The sequence below is a fragment of the Culicoides brevitarsis genome, chromosome 1 (assembly GCF_036172545.1).
Source record: "Culicoides brevitarsis isolate CSIRO-B50_1 chromosome 1, AGI_CSIRO_Cbre_v1, whole genome shotgun sequence".
Lineage (NCBI taxonomy): Eukaryota > Metazoa > Arthropoda > Insecta > Diptera > Ceratopogonidae > Culicoides > Culicoides brevitarsis.
Window position 1 is genome coordinate 18,516,750 of NC_087085.1, and position 14,006 is coordinate 18,530,755.

The 14,006-nt window shown below is 24.4% G+C and overlaps 1 protein-coding gene across 1 annotated transcript in view; it reads left to right on the forward strand.

Moving 5' to 3' along the window:
- Positions 1-233: 233 nt before the first annotated feature.
- The window catches only part of LOC134827305 (mucin-5AC), a 213,444-nt gene continuing 199,671 nt past the window's right edge, over positions 234-14,006 (forward strand). Inside the window, exon 1 of the mRNA XM_063839896.1 lies at positions 234-539. The gene's annotated coding sequence lies outside the window, so the exon portion shown is untranslated. The remainder of the gene's footprint in view (positions 540-14,006) is intronic.

The following is a 14,006-nucleotide window of genomic DNA, read 5'->3' on the forward strand; positions in this document are numbered from 1 at the left end:
TTTCGCTCTCACAACCACGCAGCTGTACGGCAAAAGTATTGACGCACATGGCCGTCCGCTCTTGTTTGTATATCACAGCTGTTTCGCCCGTACATCGTTGTTCTATTCTGGATACACGTCGTCGTGCACGCGAGCCACGAGAAATAGTAAAAGAGGAATTTTTGTCCATAAAATTACGCTAACCTTTTTGCTCTGCTCTGTTAAATTGCCTGCTATAATTGTGCTCCGCTTTAAATGTTTTATTATTCGATTTATTGCCGAGTTAATCCGTTGACGAGACAGTGCCACGGTCTGCAGTGTGTCATCCATGCATAAATTCAGTTATTAGCAAAATATAAACAGTGTGCGGAAAAAATTTCCTTTTCTTTTATTCTCGTGTACGGAATACTCGTGTGTGTGTACATGCAGCTCATGGTCGTGCAAGTGTGACAAACAAAGTCTCTCAAAATTTCATTCAAAAGTCTTGTTTTTGTTATTTTGGCAATTTACCCGGTTTTGACGTCTTTAACATCAAATTAATGCTGTTGCTGCTGAAAAAGGTAAGAAATTTCATTTTTTTTAGAAAAAAAATCTCTAAACACAAAAAAAAGGAAAAATTCTTAGCTGTCAAATTTTGCTCAGTTTTGAATCTAGTGGTAGTAGTTGAAAAGTGAGAGAGAGTAAACTCATGGAAATAACAAAGACTCATCATCTGTCTGTCTGTGTATTCCTTCTAGCTACGAGTAGGCACAATTTATATCCACAAAAACAGACTGACTCATGACAAGTGTTCTTCTTTTTTCGTGTGTGTGTGTGGTAGATTTACTTGAATGAGAATCAAAAATTCAATTTACGACGTAAATTTTAAAACATGACGTCATGTGTCATATGATTTCACCAAAAAGTAACATTAATTACCATAAGAGGCAATCGAATGTAATGTGTGTCAAAATTAAACGCAAAATTGGGACGGCAGTGTAATTTTCCCTTTCGATGAAAATTTTATTCGATTTTTGGTTTTCGCGGTGGAATTTTGTTTTGTTTGACGACGATGTCGCGCGCGACAGTTGTTTGTTTGATGTGTGACTGCGGCATGATGTAATAATGAGAACGTATGGTGATGTAATATGGTTGCTCTTAATTATTATTGGAAAATTTAATTTATTTTACACCGCCACTGTGTGGTGCGTTGGTGCACGTTACTTTGTATTGTGATTCCTCAAATTGATGTAAAATTAAAGGGCAAAAATTAAATAAAATGTTTGTTTTTTTCGAGGTTTGTTGATACAGTTTGCGTGGTAGGAGAGTGTATGGTAATATGTGGTTTTAATTCTTTGTTGTTGAAATTAATTTGGCTAGGTAGATTATTTACGGGAAAATCAAATAATACATTGTTGTGATTATTAAAATTCGAGTTTTTAAAAAGTTTGGATTAAAAATTAATTTTTTTTGTAAAAAATTATTTTTTAAAAATATTAATTAATTTAAAAAAGGTAAAAATTTAAATAAAATATATTTCAATAATTTTTGAATTATTTTACTTAATTTAATAAATTTTCAGTAAATTTAATTTTAAATAAGATATTTAATTTAAATTTTTCTTTATATTTTTATTGAAATTGATATTTTTCAAGACGATGTTTTTAACTAAATTAAAGTTATTAATTAAACGCGAAATGTAGAATTAATTAAGATTTTTAAATTTTTTTTAAATTAATTTTTAATTAATTAATTTAATTTTTTTTTAAATTCAAAACTTGTTTTAAACTAAAAATAATTAAATTTATTTTAAATTAAAATTTTTATTTTTTTTAATTAATTTTTAATTTTTTTTTTAAAGAAAAATTTTAAAAATTTAAATTTTTAATCTAAAATTAAAATATATAATTTGAATTATTTTTTTATTAATTAATTAATTATTTTTTTTATTAAAAGATTTTTTAATTATTTTCATTATTTTTTTAATTTTTTTAATTATTATTATTTTTAAGATAAAAAAATTCAAAAAAAAATTTTATTTTTAATTCATTTTACAAAATTAAAATTATTTTTTAAATATTGAATTATAAAATTTTATTTATAAAAAAATTAAAAATTATTTAAAAATAAAAAAGTAAAATTTTCTTTAAATTAAAAAAATCATAATAAATTTTTTTTTCTCGCCCAAAATAATTAATGAAATTTATTAATAAATTTTATAATTCATTGAAAATAAATAAAAAAAATTAAAATTAAAAAAAAATCTCAAAACTTTTGAATATGAAACACATGTAATTTTTACACTCGTAAATCCGCATTTAAATTGTAACAAGTTCTGCAATTGGAATCAACATCAATTAAAAAAGGGAATTTCCATTACAAGCGAAACTAAATCGATTAATAAGTAACTTGGCGCGTCTTACTCCCACAAGAACCCCTTTCCAAGAACCGTACACGCGATAACCTTACCACCCACCAAATAATCTCCGAGACACATAAATATGACATAAACGCCATCCATAATCAATAAATTTCACCTAATTTGACCAAAATCCAGACAAATGACTGACAATTTATCGATCATTGAGCATTTATTTAACCTTTCTACGTCGGCTAGAGAAGAGCAACTAGCCAACAATCCGCTCTCCGATCCTTTTTTCTTTAAACAAAGTAAATATAAATTGACTTATCATTCATCATCTAGAGCAATCTAGTGTCGAACATACGTACGAACGTTGCAGAAGATATGAACAGATTATTATTATTATTGGCTCTTCTTCTAGTCCAATAATAATAATAGTTATGATAGTCTTCGATATACATTTTTTTTCGTTCTCTTTCTCTTTTTACATGACATTCGTTGAACTTTTTTTTTATTCATAAATGGACGTCGCTGCAAAGGTGGACGTTATGTTCCACGATAAACATTCGGACATACAAATAAAATAAGAGCCTTAAATCAATCCGATTAAATATAAATATAAGATTTTTTTTGTGTTTCTTGTCGTTTCGTTTCGATTTTTTTATGATTGAACTAGAAAAATTGCATAAATGGCAGAGAAATGAATAATAAGAGACATAAAAAGAAATCTTTTGATTTATAACGGTTTTTTTCGTCGTCGTCGTCGTTTTATAACAAGACATTATCACTAAGAGATTGCATGTGCAATTTTTTTTCGACGAGAGACATTCAGAAAGCAGGTGGGAGTTTTTATGTCATTTTCGTTTAAAAATGACGTGAGCCACATGAGAGCCTGAATTGTGGTGTCAAAACGTGCGCAAATTCCCTTTTGGCTTATAATTTTACTCGTGGCCACACCATTTTTATGTTCAGTGTTCGCGAAAATTACAAGCTAAAATTATATCAAATAGTTTAGATCTAGTTGTTTGTAAAAAAAGGGGGTGAATGAAGTTAAAGCAATAACTTCCTGTGTGTTGTTTTTATTAATTTTACTTTTTACGTGTCCTATGGTATTACTTAGTAAGTGAAGGTAGGACAATTAGGAAAAATGTTTCATGTTACAACTTACAAGAAAAGTTTAATTTGCCAATAAGGAATTTTTCATTGTTAAAATTTCTTGTTTTAAGAAAAAATAAAAAAAATTAAAAAAATTAATAAATAAAAAAAAAAATTAAAGTTAGGTATTGAAATGTTTAAAAAAAAGAATTTTTTAAATATTAATTAATTTAGTTGAAAACAAAAATTAATTTTCTTTAAATTTAATATATAAAATTAAATTTAATTAAATTAAAATTTAAATAAAATAAATTAAATTAATTTTATAAGTTTTTTATAATTTTATTAAATATTAAAATTAATTTAAATATTAAAATAAATACATTGAATTAAATCAAATTAATTAAAATTTAATAAATTAATTTTAAAAATAAATAAAGATTTAATTTAATTAATTGAAAATTAAATTAATTTTATTAAATTTTTGTTGATTCATTTTTTTAAATTAATTAATTTTTTTTTAATTTAATATATAAAATTAAAAATTTTATTAAAAAAATAATAAAAAACACAAAAAATATTTGATTAAAATAATTACATTAAATTATTATTTTTTTAAATTAATTTCAATTAATAATTATTTTTTTTTAATTAAAATTCATTAAATAATTAAAAAAATAATAAACTTCAAATAATTTTCAATATTGAAAAAAACTAATAATTAATTATAATTAGTTAAAAAATTATAATTAATTTAAATAATAAAATATTTAATTAAAGTATTTGATTAAAATAAGAATATTGAATTAAATAAAATTAATTAAAATTTAATCTTTAATAAATTGAAAATTAAATTAATTTTATTCAAGGTTCATTGATTCATTTTTAAAATATTTATTTATTTTTTTTATTTTTTTAATTAAAATTTTTTAAATTTTATTGATTTTATAAATTTTTAAAATTAAAGGATTTTTAAATTAAATTTTAGTAAAATATATGAATATTTTTATAAAATTGTATCTGCCTAAGTGAATAAAAAAACTCAAAAAAATAATTACATGATAAATAGGTTATTTTGCATACATTCGTGGAACACGTTTTTTTGCAACTACCTTGAAATAAAAAAAAACAATTCATTAATAATGATGGTCTTACCATTTTTTGTTGTACTCAAGCAACGATAATTGCCACCCTCTTTATGTTCTGATAACTGAACGCGGGTTGTAAAAGTGCCGCACGCTACAAACTCGTAAAAAAAAGAGTAAAATGTACGAACGATTATCGGGTTCCCAGAAATCACTTTTCATGTTCGTAAGCAGATAATCTGCTTCTGCAACCAGAACCTAAGCCATTGATATAAAATAAAACAAACATGTTAATTTAATTTTAATCTAATGTCTAAAGTGAAGCACATCCAACAATTGTATTATTATTATTTTAATACAAGGCAAGAAAAAAAAAGTTTTTATTTTTCCACATTTGTATTCATAAAGCAGAGTGCTCGTCCTCTCGTTGTACCTACGGCATCATCATCCAGCAGACATTGCAGTTTTTTGTTGCTCCGCAAAGATAGAATCAAACTTTACTATCCATCGAGGAGTCCACCAGCACGGAGATAACAATAAAAATAATGCCTTTTTATATAAAATGGAAAATAAAAAATATATATTTTATATTGGACTGAATTTTCAAGTAGTGCACATCACAAAGACAAATAGAAGGAGGATAGATTTTGCGATGAGACGACACAATGCCTCTTCGAGTACGACGACGACGACAACAACAACATGATAATTAAATTCCTTTTGTCTAACAATTATTATTACAGTTTTAGAGAAACACAAGAGTGCTTCGCACATCCAACAAAAGTGTAATGAACGAATGAGAAGCAACGTGATAATTTTACTAAATTAGAAAAATAATGATTATGTTAGTAGTGGCGTGTGTGTGAGTTTGTGTGTGGGAGAGATCTGAGAGATGTGTTAAATAAAATTTTAGGGTTTGTGAAATGCTTTTTATGAGGTAGGATGTTGTCGAGTGCGATGCGAACCGTGCACGAGACTTGCATGCAATTTTACAATTCAAGAGGATTCAGCAGTTTAAAATAATAAAGTTAAATAACAAGTTCATGTGTTTGAGTTTTTTTTCTGTTCATTTGTGCCAAAGCATGTGTAGAGCGGGGTGTAAGTGTCGAGTTGAATAAATCAGAGCGTATGGCTTGCAGGAAAATCTAATAAAAATAATGGAAGTGTGAATGTTTGTCTTGGAGATTTTTGCTCTGTGGAGGAATTTTGGAGAAGTTCTGGATTAAAAAATAAAAAATGGGTCATTAAGTAGTTTTTTTGGCAATATTTTATGATAAATATATTTTTCATACTCATATGAAGTTCTAAATTTTTCGTTTTTTTTTTAATTTTTTTTAAATATTAAAAATACTTTTTTCAAATTAAATATAAAAAAATAAAATATAAATTAAAATTTTGAAAAATATTTATGAAAGTAGGTTTTTATAATTCTTTGATTATTTTAAATAAAAATAATTATGATTTTTAATTAATAAATAATTTTTAATTTAATTTTTGTCCGACATTTAACGAAATATATTAACGTATTTTTAAAAGATTTATTTTTTTAATTTTTTTTTTATTTAATTTTTAATTTTTTATTTATTTTTATCGAAGTTTTAAAATTTTAAATGATTTAAAATTAATTTAATAAATTAATAATTTTTAATAAATTAAAATAAATAATTTTATGAATTTTTATTTTTTTACATAAAATTTTTGAATGCTCTACAATATGAAGTATTTTTGTAATTTTATGGTATTTAAAAAAAAAAATAAATAAAATAGCTTTACAAATATTTTATTTAAAAATAGATAATAATTAATATACATTTATAAAAATAAATAATTTCTTGAAAAAATGTTTTTAATTGATTTTTGCATGAAATTAATTTGAACAAGATTTTTATTTTTGTTAGAAAAGCTTTGAACATTTTGTTTTCATTTTTTAAACGAATAAAACAGCATAAAAAATATTTAAATCCCTTTAAAAATCATTTAAATTTAATTTTTTTATTCCTACAAATCTCTAAGATGAGTAAAATTTTAATTTAAACATTAAAAAAATTGCAACTTACTTCTACAGGTCAAATTTCTACACATAAGCCATAATTTATAAAATCTTATCTTACGATAATAAATACTGTCATCGCAACAACATTCTTCGAATCCATTCTACTCATAAAAATTATTCAAACAAATGTCATCGAACGACATCACCATCTTCATAAAAAACAGCAGAAAGGTCAATTTTTGCAAGACACTTCATCCATAAATCAATAAAAATGATAAATACAAGTGTTTACAAGCATTCACAAGTGTTCGGTCACCACGAAAGGTCAAATTTCTTCTCATTCTCGCTGTATCTCTCTTCGCATGTTATTTTAATGAAAAGAATAAATCTGAATATCTGGCATGTTGTCTCACATCGCGCGCGTCTTACAACAATAATTATTTTAATTGATTGATTGAGTTGTAATTGTGTGTCATTGATTTGTGATAATTCCGTAGATGCAGCGTGTGCAGTTGCCACAAAATATGAATGTTTACTAATTGGCTGATTAATTACGTTATGCATGTTCGACAACTTCATTTCAGTTGTCTGTCTTATCGCATGTTTACACATTTCTTCGACTCGAACGTGTTACTTCGTCAAGTAAATTATTATTTTAATTCAATTAATTATCAATAAATTAATTAGCGGGAGACCTCCTGCAATAATTTCGTCATAATTTGTCATTTTTGTATGATTTTTAAAGTGCAATTGGGTCACAAAGTCATTAATTCTACACTCATTTTTTTGTTTACCTTGAATTGTACAATTTTTCGCACATCCACAGAGCAACGACGACATTACATAATTGGATTGATTCAAATCAACATTGTTTCAACTCATTCCCATGCAAACAACGGTTCTAACGCCATTAGAGCGCTGTGCAATTAATTAAGTTGTGTCAGCAAAATGACTCATATAAACACGTGACCTTCGTATTCAATTTGCAAATTTAGCCGCATGACAATTCTTTTGCGCAAATCGATGTGTAGAAGAATTTTACGCGTAATTTTTTTTTCGGTTAACAAAAAATTAACAAAGAAGTGCAAAACAAAGAAATATTTCATAAGTCCATTTTGTTCTATTTTTAACGGATTTTTTTTTATTTTTTTGCAAAGGTCTAACAATGACAAAACGGAAGCTTCCCACGCTTTACAATTGGCTCGACAAACAAAATTTTCCTTAGTGCTAAAATTCTCTTTCATACTTGCTTTCATCTAATAAATGGTCGTGTTGTAAAGGACTTTCCCTTCCTTTTATTTCCTGTTCAAGTTAAAATATTTCCGTTTTGTACGCGCCGCTGTAGCAGAAGAGGATAATTTGTAGCGCCCTTATGTACCTTGTTGTTGTTGTAGGTACGACAAGTACGCACTTTAACATATTTTTATGTCATTCATTGTTCTCTTTTGTGATTAAATCTCTTTTTTTTCTCGTCCTTCTAGTGGTTCTTGTATTAAATGCCACACAGTAGCTGGAACAGAAAAAATAAGGAATGTCGTTGAGTTAAATAATTTTGACTAAAAAAAATTAGAAATATTTAACATTTTTAAAAGATTTTTTATCAAAAATTATTTTTTCTCGCGAGAAAAAAATTTATTTAACTTACCAAGAAATTTATTTAATAAAAATTAGTGAATTATTTTTATATTAATTAATTTATAATAATTTTTTAAATTTGTTTATAATTTATAAAATATATTTAATTTTAATAAAATATTTTTTTTATATTTTGAAAAAAAAATTTAACAAAAAAAAAAAAAAAAAATTAACAAAAAAAAAAAATGGTAAATAATAATTAAAAAATTCAAATTAATTTTTACCAAAAAATTTTTGTAGAAAAAAAACTTTATTTAATTTAATGAAAATTTATTTAAATTATTTTTGTTGATTTTTTTTTTGAATTCATCTAATTTATTATTTTTTTTTTTTAATTAAAACAAAAAAATTTACAATTTAAAAAAATGTGAGGAATTCTTTCGTTCAATCAAAAATTAATTTTAATAAAATTTTTAAAATTTAAAAATAAAAAAATGAATAAAAATAATAAAAATAAAATAATTAAAATTTTTAAAATTATTTCTGTACTGATTTTTTTTTTCAAAATATTAAAATTTTTGGTTGAAAAAATTCAAAAAAAAAATTTTTTTAATTAAAAATTTTATTTGCTTTATTTGAAAAAAATATTCCATACATTAATTAATTAAAATTAATAACAATTTTCAAATATTTAATTCTAAAAAAAAATTATTTGTAAAAAAATTTAAAATTTTTGAAGAAGAAAAATAAATTAAAATACGCTCAAGATATTTTTTCCATTCTTATTTTCGTTTTCATCACATGTCCTGTTTAAAATTCTTTTTTTTCATGACATAGTTAGACAACCTGTCTCACAAATTTCTACACATGTTTACAGGTTGAGATTCACACAAAAATTTGTACCTTTTTTGATTTTGTTGGTTTTCGATTTAAATATCTTAGGGTGTCACCTTTCACCTTTTCATACTATTTAAAACACCAAAAAAACCTTCAAATCAAAAGACTTCCCTACAAAAACTTTCCTTTTCGGTCCCACACTCGCAGACAAAAGACCTTGTGTATGATAATAATTATAATGATGAATAGACTGTGGTTCAAAGCAAACACTTTTACTTCCCTCTGTTCTTTAAAAGGACTTGCATCGCATATTTACGTGTAGGTACGCTCCTTTTGTCTTTTTTATGTTTTTTTGTGTATGAGTGTTATTTACTACTAGAACTAGAAGTAAGAGTTCAGCTGGAGTACTATCAAAACATTTATTATAGGTCTCTTTATTTATTCTCACACCGCAATATGTCTCTTTTTGGGTCTTCGTCGACTTTTTGTCAAGTTGTTTGTTTTATGTACATATTTGATGCTCATTTATTTCGCCACAGAATGCAAGTACACACGAATAATGACGACAAAATCGTCGTAGTAATCATAAGGCAGGCATAAAAAGTACAAAAGAGGCGACATTTTTTATAACACTGTTAATGATGATGTGCTTTGTTGCTCCGGTTGCTTTTTTTTTAAGTATCTTGTGTGTCTTTTTCTCCCCGTGTTTTTTTTCTTGTCATCATTAATGTTGTTCCTCATTAAATGTAAATGCTTTTGTTTTATGTGTGTCATGATGTTATGAATTTTTTTTGTCGTCGCAGAAAATGTCCCGGAAAATTATGATGTGTTAACTGCTCTTTGACGTGTGAGTGCGAAGGAGGAAAAGGATTTCCTTAGATGGGTGAGTGTCGGTCAAAAGTGCCCTAGACACTTGTTTCATTTCATCAGTTCATTGTACGCAAAGTGCCTTACTTAATAATCCTCAACTCGCATGTCATAATTTATAAACATGGCAATGCTGGGCTACGACACACACTTGCCTTGCATCTTTCATCTCGTTGATGTCGTTGTCGTGTTGTGTAGTCGTCGTCATCGTCATCAGCATAAGACGAAGTGATGTTGATGATGATGAAAGGTGTTTTATATAAATGCAAACAACTTGCATAATAAATGACATTCTTTGTGTGCGGAGTCTTGTAATGCTCTTTTTATGAACTTTAAGACAAACGGCAGACTTCCTTAGATTATGTTACAGTGGAGACAGCAGACACACACAGGAGCAACTTAAAACAATTTAAAGTATGTCATTTTATGCCTTTGATCTTAAGTCTTGTTACATGGATGGAGATTTGTTTGCTTATCCACTTTGATTGGGGAAGCGTGAACTAAAAGTAACGTGACTCTTTCTCTCGGTGCTGTTAAAGGTGAGCAAAGTTTGTCCGATCGAAGTTTGTGGCAGGAAAATTATTTAAAGTCTATAAGTTATTAAATTAAATTTTGACAGCTAAAAGTTAAAATTAATTAAAATTTTCGTATTGAAATTAGTGTGTGAGCGAATTTGTGAAAATTGGATTTTAATTTAATTTTTAAAATTTTAAATTTTAAAAAGTTTTAAATTATTTTTAAAATTTTTTCTTAAAGAATTATTGAAGAAAATTACTTTTTTAAAAATTATTTTTTTTTAAATTTGAAAATTTAAAAAAATTCAGTCAGATATCGAAAAAAAAAATTAAAATTACTTAACTAAAATTTAATTAATTTAAAAATTTAAAAAAAAAAATAAATAAAATTAAATTAAATAAATTAAATTAAATTAAATTTTAATTAAATTAATAATTAAATTTAATTTTAAATTTAATTAATAATTCATTTAAATAAATAAAAATATACATTATTACAATAAATTTTAAACTATTATTTATCTAAAAAATTTGAAGGCTTGAAGCTCGAAAAGCTCGATGATCAAAGGCTCGAGCTTCAAGCCTGACTTCAGGCTTTTCAAGCAAAAATTCAAGCTTTGGAAAAATTGAAATTTATTGAAAATTTTTAAAAAATTATTTTTAAACACAAAAATCTTTTATTTTAATCAAAGTGTTTGTTTTTACCACTTTTTGTTTAAATTTGAGAAAATTCATAAAACATTGAAAAATATTTTTTTTGCACAAATTTATTAATGAAATATTAAATACCTAATTATTAAATATTATTAATATTAATATTAAATTATTAAAATAATTTAAAATAAAAAAAAAATAAAATAAATATTTATTTTAATTTAATTACAATTATTTCCTTTATTTAAACTTATTAAATTAACATTTTTTTTAAAGTAAACTAAAAATTATAAACTCTCAAAATTCAGCAAAATTTCTATTGATTTCAAAATCAGGTATGATTTAATTTTATTTTTATTTAATTTTTAATTCATTTCCATTTTTTGAATATTTTTTTTTGTAAAAGTATATTAAATTAAAAATAGTTAAATAAACAAACATAAATTAAATATTAATTTTTAATGAATTTCAATTTTTTTTCTTCTTTTAAAAAAAAATAATAATTTTTTTTAAAATTTCGTAAATTAAAATTAAGTTAGATTTTTTTATAAAAATTTGACAATTTTAGTTTCTTAAAATGCGATAAGCAAATTTTTTAGTTAACTTTATTTTATACAGTGACTTATTTTTGAAAATTAGCATTTAAATTCTATACTTTAGATATCTTAATTTACCAAGGCTTTAAAATTTTTCAATGAGAACTTTAAATTCTTTCTCTTTTTTATATAATTTATTAAAACCAGTTATTTCTAGATCACTTTTCTACGAAAATATTAATATGAATATTAATTTTTGCTCAAAAAATCATCATTATTATTAATTTTTACGATATTTATGTTTTTTATACGACGTCTGTGTATGATGTATGTCCAGATCGAGAACGCGAACGACCGACCAAATCGACTCATGACACATTAAAATGTGTTATTTGCATAAAATTTTGTTAATATCATGTACAAATTTGCACGCTTGCATGCACACAAAGTTCTCTTTCTCTCGTATAGTCGCAGTCCGTGCGATGTTTGTAGATTAAATTAATTAAATTGCTTGTGTAAATTATGGGTTTATTATGTGACAGATGTGGGGCATTATATGCCAATAATTTGCATGCTTCATTTTTCACTCAACTTTTTTTTCTGTATTTCGTGCCTGCCTGAAAAATATGAATTTCAAAATGATGCAAGTGGCAAGCGAGACGACGACGACGAGCAAGTTAAACAACACAGGAGGAAAAAAGGATTATTTTTGCCGATGCCGAAGTGATGTCGATGTGTTCAAACATGACCGATATGTCGATGTTAATTGTAATGGGCAGTCGAATAAATATTTCTCGGACGACATCATGTCACATAAAATATAATCAATTGACCCGAAAAATAATTGAACGTGTTGTGCATGCGTTTTGTGTAGCACGCGGAAAATTCTTGATATATGATCTGGATATTTCAGTGTAATTTGTAATAGATATTGATTGATTCTCCGTATGACTTGTGGCAATTTATATTTATTTCGGACTGTGACGCTAACGAATGATGATTGAACTTGTTTTTGTGCCGATTTCGAGAGGAAGGATTAAATTTTGACAGATTTTGTCTATGAAGCACATCTCAATTAAATTTTCAAGGAAAATGCGACAAGAAATGAACTTTTGTTGCAATTCTAGGACATCATGACGACGACATCGTTAGTGCTTGCTTGCGTGTGAACTATCTGCTATTTTTTTTTCGTGTGTCTTGTTTATTGCTTATAAAAAAAATTAAATAGTAGAAGAATGTATCTGCAATGCCGTGAAATTAAAAAGAGAAACAAAGGCCTTGCTTTAATTAGATACAGTTATCTTTCTTCCTTTTTTTATTTTCGAGCAATTTAATTCAATTATATTTTTTTTGTGAAAATTTTTTATTGTGTTGATACAATTTTGCTAAAGTTATTTAGATATCACATTTTAATTGATATAATATTTAGTAAATTCGTATTTATTTTGACAATTTTGATTTAGCAATAAATACCTCATAAGGATGATAATTATTGAAGTGATAAAAATAATTATATTATAAATTTATTCATACAAAGGAGATTTTTTTTAACATTTATTACCACAAAATAAAAATTAAAAAAATAAAAAAATTAATGAGTTCAATATAAAAAAAATATTTTAAAATAAAAAAAAATAATTAGAAAAAAAATTAAAATTACTTTAAATTATTTCAAAATTTATACAATGCTTAACAAACATTTTTAAAATTAAATTTTTTATTAAATTTTATAAAAAAAAATTAAAATTTTTTTAAATCAAATTAAAGCAAAATTAAATAGAAATCAAATTAAAATTAAGTTGAATTAAATTTATTTATTTTTAAAATTATTTTATCATTTTATTTTGAAAAATAATTAGAAAAAAATTTAAAGTAACCTTAATTTATTTTAAATTTTAAAACTCAATGCTTTGCAAAATTTTTTTAATGAAACTTATGTAAATTATAAAAAATTTTAAATTAAATTAAAATTAAACAAAAATATTTATTTTTAAAATTATTTTATTTTAAATTTTTAATTAAATTTTAATTTTTTTTTTATAAATAAAAAATAAAAATGTCAAGTAAAAAAATTATTTAAAAATTAAGAAAAAATAAGGTCAAATTAAATTAAAATATTAAAAATAATAAAAGCTTTAAAATCCTTTAAAAACCCTTCCGACAACTTCCTAAATTTTTCTTTTCCGTGTATTCGTAATTATTAAGCTTCTCCGTTTATATAATTTTGTCCACTGATTGAAAACCATTATTATATTGATTCTAAATAAATTTGCACGTTAAAATTCGGTAATTGCATCATAATTATTACTTTTAAATCTAAAAATGCTTTTACAATTCATTAAAAGCGGATTTGCCACAATTTTCATTGCAATTAAAAGCCTCACGCTACATTACCCTACTGTTTACTCTACACTAAATATACATTGTATGTCGCCGCACAAAAAGTGTCTTTATTTAAAATTCATTTAATTTTATGTTGAATACCCGCCACTCACTCACAGCATTCGCAAATAATTTTTTTTCGCGTGT